The following is a 7,021-nucleotide window of genomic DNA, read 5'->3' as shown; positions in this document are numbered from 1 at the left end:
CCTTCACATAGATCCCAAACACAGAGGCAAAGGTTTTCGTCGACAAAATCCACTCTGCATTCATGATCTTAATGCAGTACCACATTATATCAAAAAAATAATCCTCCCCCAACAAATCCACCACCAAATCCATGCAAAAGGGGTGTTCTTTTTTTCCTGAAGCTTCCAGCTTGCCCGAAAGACCCGAGAGCACCATATCGGTGCAGAACAAAAATGAATGGCTTCCCCCTTAATTGCTTCCACATTTTGCATACAGACTACCAGGGCATTTGCAACTGCAACCTTCAAGAACCCCAGTCCACCGATATTCTAAATTTCCTCTAGAGTCTTCAATCTATACTTTTCTACATGAAATTCATCTGTCCATACCTCTTCTGCAAACTCTGTTTCTTTCTCCTCTCTACTTGTTTTTTTAAACTAATATAAGGTTGTATCTATGTTGTGAATTAATTGACCTGCCACGTTTAAAACACTATCCAAAACGTGTAGCATGGATAACACATGCACTTTTGGCAAGATGCCACAAGTTCTTCTAAACTAAACTACGGAATGGGAGACAGTAAGTATGGGTATATAATTAGTTGCAGGTTTTGAATTTCGGAGTTAAAATTTATTGAAACTTGTAGGCAATAATAAAATTGTCTTTTTAATATTTGTTAAAGTTTTAAGGAATAACTGCAATACATGCATTCAAGGAAATAGTTAAATAAGGAATGATAAATATTATATTATTCCCAGCTGTAGACCTTGATGTTCCCAAGAGGCCATACCATTTAGAGAGGCATTAAAGACTAATTAAAAAGGGTGATTTATGTTATGAAAGCTTTTTTAGCCTTACGCAAGCTTACCCGCTGCCTATTGTGGAGAAGCCATACCCTCTGTAATCCATACAAACACATTTCCAAGCTTCTATAAGCTTTGTGAAGGAAGGTTTTGGTCTTGAGGAGGGAGTTGATTCATTTTTTTGATGATATTTTGTTAATCTTATTACAGCTGTCACAGTAGGAAGAATAAACAATTATTTTAATTATTTTTGGACATTTAAATCAACAATGCAAGTAAAAAGGTGCAACGCTCAAAGAAATCCCACCTAGCCTTCATGGGTGGTCAATGCAACAAAATGAGAGTCAATCTAGTCCAAGATAGCAGTTAGGAAGACAGGCAAAGCTGTCAGGACAGATCATCATTGGTAAAAGAATTATTATACCTTCAACCTACACTACAGCCTATGAAAGAGTTGAGCTATTGGAAGGAACTGCCATAGGTTTTCAAGATAATTGGGCTTTGGATAGTCATTGATTCAGATGAGTAGAAGTTAAAAGATATATCAATTGATGTTAACTTTAAAGTTTAAGATGGGTGCAATGACATATTAATTAGAAAACTCTTCAAAAGGTTGAGCATGAACTGTTTTGATGAAAGGCCTGTACATTGAAAACTGGCATAAATTTGGTATAGAAATCGGAGCAGTTACAAATTTTGTCCCACTGTGTTTTTTCCTTTTTGTTTGTTTGTGAAATATTGCATTTGTCAATGAGTTCCTAATATGGTCTAGTAGCTGAGATGACTTCTTATTAATTAATGCATCTTTGAATTTTCCAATCTAACTAAAAATTTAAATCCATTTGACCATATATTAGTTAATGTTGACATGGATTCTACTTCTCTCTCTATTCCCAACTCTTCCTATCTTCATATTTACCGTATGTCATCTCCTCATCAAATCTCTCTTCCTCCTCTCTTGCTTACTCACCAAATATCTTATTTTATTCTTTTTCTCGCACCCCTCCAATTTAATAGATTCAAATTTATATTTAATAGTAAGTCACTCACATCAAGATTCACCATAGACCGTCTCATGTAATTATCAATGTTTGAATGGGAATATTGCTGCTACTACTTTGTTTAAACTAAAAATTCAAATGGCAGGAACTATGACGCTTACGTCACTTGTTGAATTTGTGAATGCTATAAAAGTCTTGTGAATTTATTTATTTTTCCTTAAGTTTAAATATTTTTTAGTGGTCTTCTTTAGGAGTAGATTACATATACCCCATGTTGACAACCATTGATTATGTGGCGTCCTGATGTTACTTTGCATTTAATGAGGCAATCTTGGCACAATTTTGTAATGGGACTTATTTTTGAACTTGGTATAAAACATGCCTTGTTATGATGTGGTGAAGTACAACATGAGTAACCAACTTCAATAGATAAACAAAATGGTTATAAATAAAGTACACACTTGTTCTTTAGCCACCCTGTTTTCTCATGATCCTCTTACAAGTTATGTCGGCTACAATTCTCTTTTGTTGAGATGAAAGTTCTTGTTTCAAAAGGATACAATAATGAAGAACCTAAGCTTGTGCTCAAGTCTGATCTTACGGAAGTAAAAATGGAACAGTTCAACATTATCTCCAGCATGTTCACTACCGCCTAGGATTTGAGAACCAGCCACACTCATTATGAGAGCAATATTTTTGAGCTAGAAGGAGAAAGAGATCACATTAAATTTGGCTTTATATTGGCCCAAAGTGTAGGAGGAAATGAATTTGAACTTTATGGTAGACCTACTTAACCTATTAGATGCAAACGTGGACAAGGAAGAGGAAGTGAAAGATGAAGAGAATGCGAAGGTGGACTTGGATGGACATTATAGTAAAAGGTTTTACATAATTGTTCTATTAAGTTACCTTTTATGCCTTCTTAAGCTTTCACTTTATGCATTATCACATTTAATAATTATATTAATTGTTAAATATTTTCCCTTTAGGGTTTCTTCAAGGTTTCATGATCTCTACTTATAAAGATTGATCCTTTGTATTTTGTAATCCAATTCCATTATTTGAACAACAAATCTTTTCTATTTGTAGAGCCATCTTCTTGTCTTTTGCTCCATTCTTCCTTGTGACAAGTTATTTTGCATGCAAGTGTTATTTGGGTTATGTGAAGTTGTATTTCTCAACTTTTACATGGTATCGGAGCTTTGACCTATCGTAGCTTGTTCTAGTTTTGAAGGATTTTGGAGATTTAAGGGTTTGATGGTTTCAAAGGTTTTTTATTATTATAGTTGAAGATGAGCCTTTTTATAGCACTTTGGGCCCAAATGAACCTCATGGTTGGATTCACAGCGCCTGAAAACCTTCATTTTCATATAAAATATGTCTAGTTTGGACCCAATTAAAATCTTAGGCAAAAAAATTGGCCCAAGGTCGTATAGCCTTGGGCACGATTTTTGAGGCAATAATTTCATTATTTATTCCCCAAAAAAAAACTCTTTCATATTTTTTAAAGCGCTGGCACATGGTTATTTTTTAAAACAATTTAGTGGTGCATGTGTTTTTTTAGAGGAAGAAGCACACGCTTTGAGAGCAAAGGGTGAGTAATTTTTAAGGGGACCCACTGGTGAGCAATTTTTAAGGGGACCCACAGGTGACAGGCTCCTGTATCTACAGCACTAGACTACACTACACAAACCTTGTATTGCCTACCTTCCTTAGAGCTTTCCCACCAATGACAATATATGTGTGTGCTCTCCTGTACAAATCATGGCTCTAACCACGACCTTCTATGTTGTCATGTGACCCACCTTGTACCACCCATTCATGGGAGCTACAAAATTTGTGGGCATCGCTCATGCACCTCTACCTATCCTTGGGGCCACATAGCGCCAACTCATGCCACTTTTTTTTTTTTGGGTGTTATTTGGTAGTTTTCGACTTTTCTAGTGGTTTCCTACTTCTTACATTAGTTTTGTGGTGTTTTTAATGATTTTTTATGTTGAAAGACAACTTTACCATTAACGGGTGGTTTTGTCGGCTCAAAGGTGGTTTAGACAATTTTAAGACAATTTCATGCGCCTCCATATGCATTTTTCTTGTTGTTTGGCAGTTCATGGATTTTTCCCAATATGTGATGCTCGTTTCTAACATTTTTTCCACCATCTAGTGTTTTTTTATGGTGACAACCATTTGACCATCACATTTAATCTCAAGAAATGACGATGTTGGCATTGTATCACTCACCCTCTTATTAGCCCTTCTAGCTCTATTTGGACCTACCTGTGGTTTTTTACTTGCATCTTGTGCATACAAACTCCAATTTTTGCAAATGAGATATCATTAGAAAGTGCATCCAAGCCCGTCATAGTAGTACAGGTATTTTTGAGTTTTGATACTTTTTTAATGGTTTTTTCTACTATCAAAATTAGGGATTCATGTTTGTGCTTTGGGAGACATGTCTTGAGCATTCAATCTCCATTTTGGGAAAACTTTATATCATTGGAAAGCTTGTTATGTTCTCTTTCCAATGACCTTGGTTATTTTTTCACATTCTACTTCAAGTATATTCTATTCATATTTTTGAAATTTTGCACATTGATAGATATATTGGATATTTTAGGTTTGGGATTATTTTTGTTGTATAGGATGACTCATGTTGGGTTGTACTTTATGTTGTACTAACCTTATCTCTCTTCTAATCTATGTTGACATCTTTTTTAAGCATTTATGCAGATACACTGAGATAAATGTGTCATATTTCTATTTGTATTTTTTACTTTAGTTGTTTGCCTTGTCTTACCTTCTGAATAAAGTAGTGTCATTTAAGGGCACCCATACAAATTATTGTATTCTTGGGATCTACCATATCTTATGCCTTATTATACATGCATTATTGATAAATTATCATGGGGAGGTTACTGTTTGCATTGTTTATCATCTACCTTTGTCGAGTGAGTGTTCCTTCCATGATATAGCCTCATGATCTATGTTAAGGGCATGATCACCTCATGACACTATTATGTATTTTATGTGCATCTTGTTGTTCTAGGTTCTTTGACACGTAGTTCTTGTTGGCCCACTTTTTCAATTTCCTATCACCTCACCCTTTCTTGTATTTGGGGGGTTTCTTTTGTTGGTTCTTATGCTCTCTTGGTTTGATGGAAAGATCTATCTATACACTATTTGTTCCAATGTATTAGACAGATATAGTGGTTGGGTACATGTGCATTTCAGTGAGATAGATCATTTACCATATGAACAATTTTCTTTTCGTTCCTATTTTGGGTGCAACCTTCCATGTTCGATACATCAACTCTTTATGTTTTGGTGTTTTATGTATTTGTATCTTCGAGTTTAGTTGTTTGCCTTTGTTTGCCCCCTGATTTGAGTAGAGTCATTTGAGGGAACTCATGTAGATTATAGTCCTCTCTATATAATTAGGTTATATTTCAATGGAGGTTCTTCAAATTAAAAATTATCTTTTTAGATATTTTGTAGCTTCTTCATGCTTCAGTGATGTTCTTCATGATCATTCTTTTGTTCCTATTTTCTAGGAAATTCTCTAGTTTAGAGGCTTCTACAATCCTTCACTAGTTCTTTCAACATTCTTCCCATCTCTTTTTGAAGTAGATTTTTCCCATATGGTTTTCTCTATTTCTGAACTTTATAGAGATTTGGTCATGATTGGGTACCTCATCAAGCCTTGTTGTGGGGACCCAAGTTTGCTTTCTACATTGTAGTTTCCTTCGCTTTTCATGCATTATTTGTAGTTGTATTGTCACTCATCTTAAGGGAGGTGTTAGGGTAAAGGTTTTAACTTAATTGTTTAATTAAGTTACCTCTTAGGCCTTCTTAAGGTTTCACTTTATACATTGTCACATTTAATAATTATATTAATTATTAAATATTTTCCTTTGGGATTTTATGATCTCCTTTTATAAAGATTGACTCTTTGAATTTTGTAATACAATTCTACTATTGGAAATATAGATCTTTCCTATTTTCAGAGCCATCTCCTTGCCTTTTGCTCCATTATTCCTTGTGATAGGTTATTTTGTATGCATGCAAGTGTTATTTGGGTTTAAGAAGTACTTTTCTATCAGCAACATGTGCAGTACTTATGTCAATGTTGACAAAGCAATTTTGATGTCTCAAAAGAAGTTTTGGTTTTGGCTCTACTAGGGTTTCATGCGATCTTTGAGTTTCCTTGTGTATGGCTCTTTGTCTGAGCTTTCCTTCTGTGTTTTCCACCTATCAAACCGCATTTACTACAAGATTATTTAGGCTAGTTTATAACGGCCCCAACCAGTGGTGACCTAGTTGTTGATACTGGTGTTCATGTTGCTACTTTAGTTAGCCATGGCACCATCTCTGAACAAACATCCTCTCAAATTTGTCCCAAAGGTTTTTCACGAGGTAATCCTGATATTATCCTTCCTTTGCAAGAATTTGATGCTACTTGTGATTGGTTAGAACAACACACCTTGATAGGGTATTTTGTGGGTAGGACTCCTCCTAAAGCTATGTTCCAAGAATGGGTTAACAAGAGTTGGACTCCTAATAGAGTCCAATGCAAAACCTTGCCAAAGGGTTTCATTTTGCTACCTCGTCTCAAGCAGACGTTGTGTTTAACAATGGCCTTTGGTCTGTGCACTCTTACCTATTTTTTTTCCAACGATGGTCAAGAGACTTTACAGTCTCTAACAACAACAAGCTTAGGCTTCCTATGTGGGTTGAGTTCCCAAGTTTACCCTTGTCATGTTGGCCTTTTATCGATTCTATTGCCAATACTCTTGGCAAAGTTATCACTAAGGAACATGAAAAAAATTTCAATGCTCATCCTTAGAAATGTGTATGCATTGAGGTTGATCTTTCCAAGGATCTCAAGGATTCTATGGAAATCCAAATTGGTTCTCAAATGTTCTCTTAGAAGGTCCTCTATTTGAACCTGCCCAACACCTGTTATAGGTGTCAATCAATGAAACACAAGATCATGGATTGCCCTTTGGCTGTGCCATGGGTTAAAGCCCTGCTTAATGAGGCCCTGGCTAAATGTGTAGAAGGGAAACAAAAAGATGAATGGATTGTTGTTGGGCGCAAGGATAAAGCTCCCTCAACTCCAAAATAGACATATGGGGTCATTATTTTGGTTCCTCCTATTGCCATAGGAGCGCAAACTCCAGTCGTTGTAGGATCAAAGCCATTTTTCTAGATTCAAACCCTAACCTTTCCCAAGTTTT

The sequence above is a fragment of the Cupressus sempervirens genome, chromosome 2 (genome assembly GCF_028749045.1).
Source record: "Cupressus sempervirens isolate cs-2001-9-10 chromosome 2, ASM2874904v1, whole genome shotgun sequence".
NCBI classification, from domain to species: Eukaryota; Viridiplantae; Streptophyta; class Pinopsida; order Cupressales; family Cupressaceae; genus Cupressus; species Cupressus sempervirens.
Note: the sequence above shows the minus strand (reverse complement) of the source record.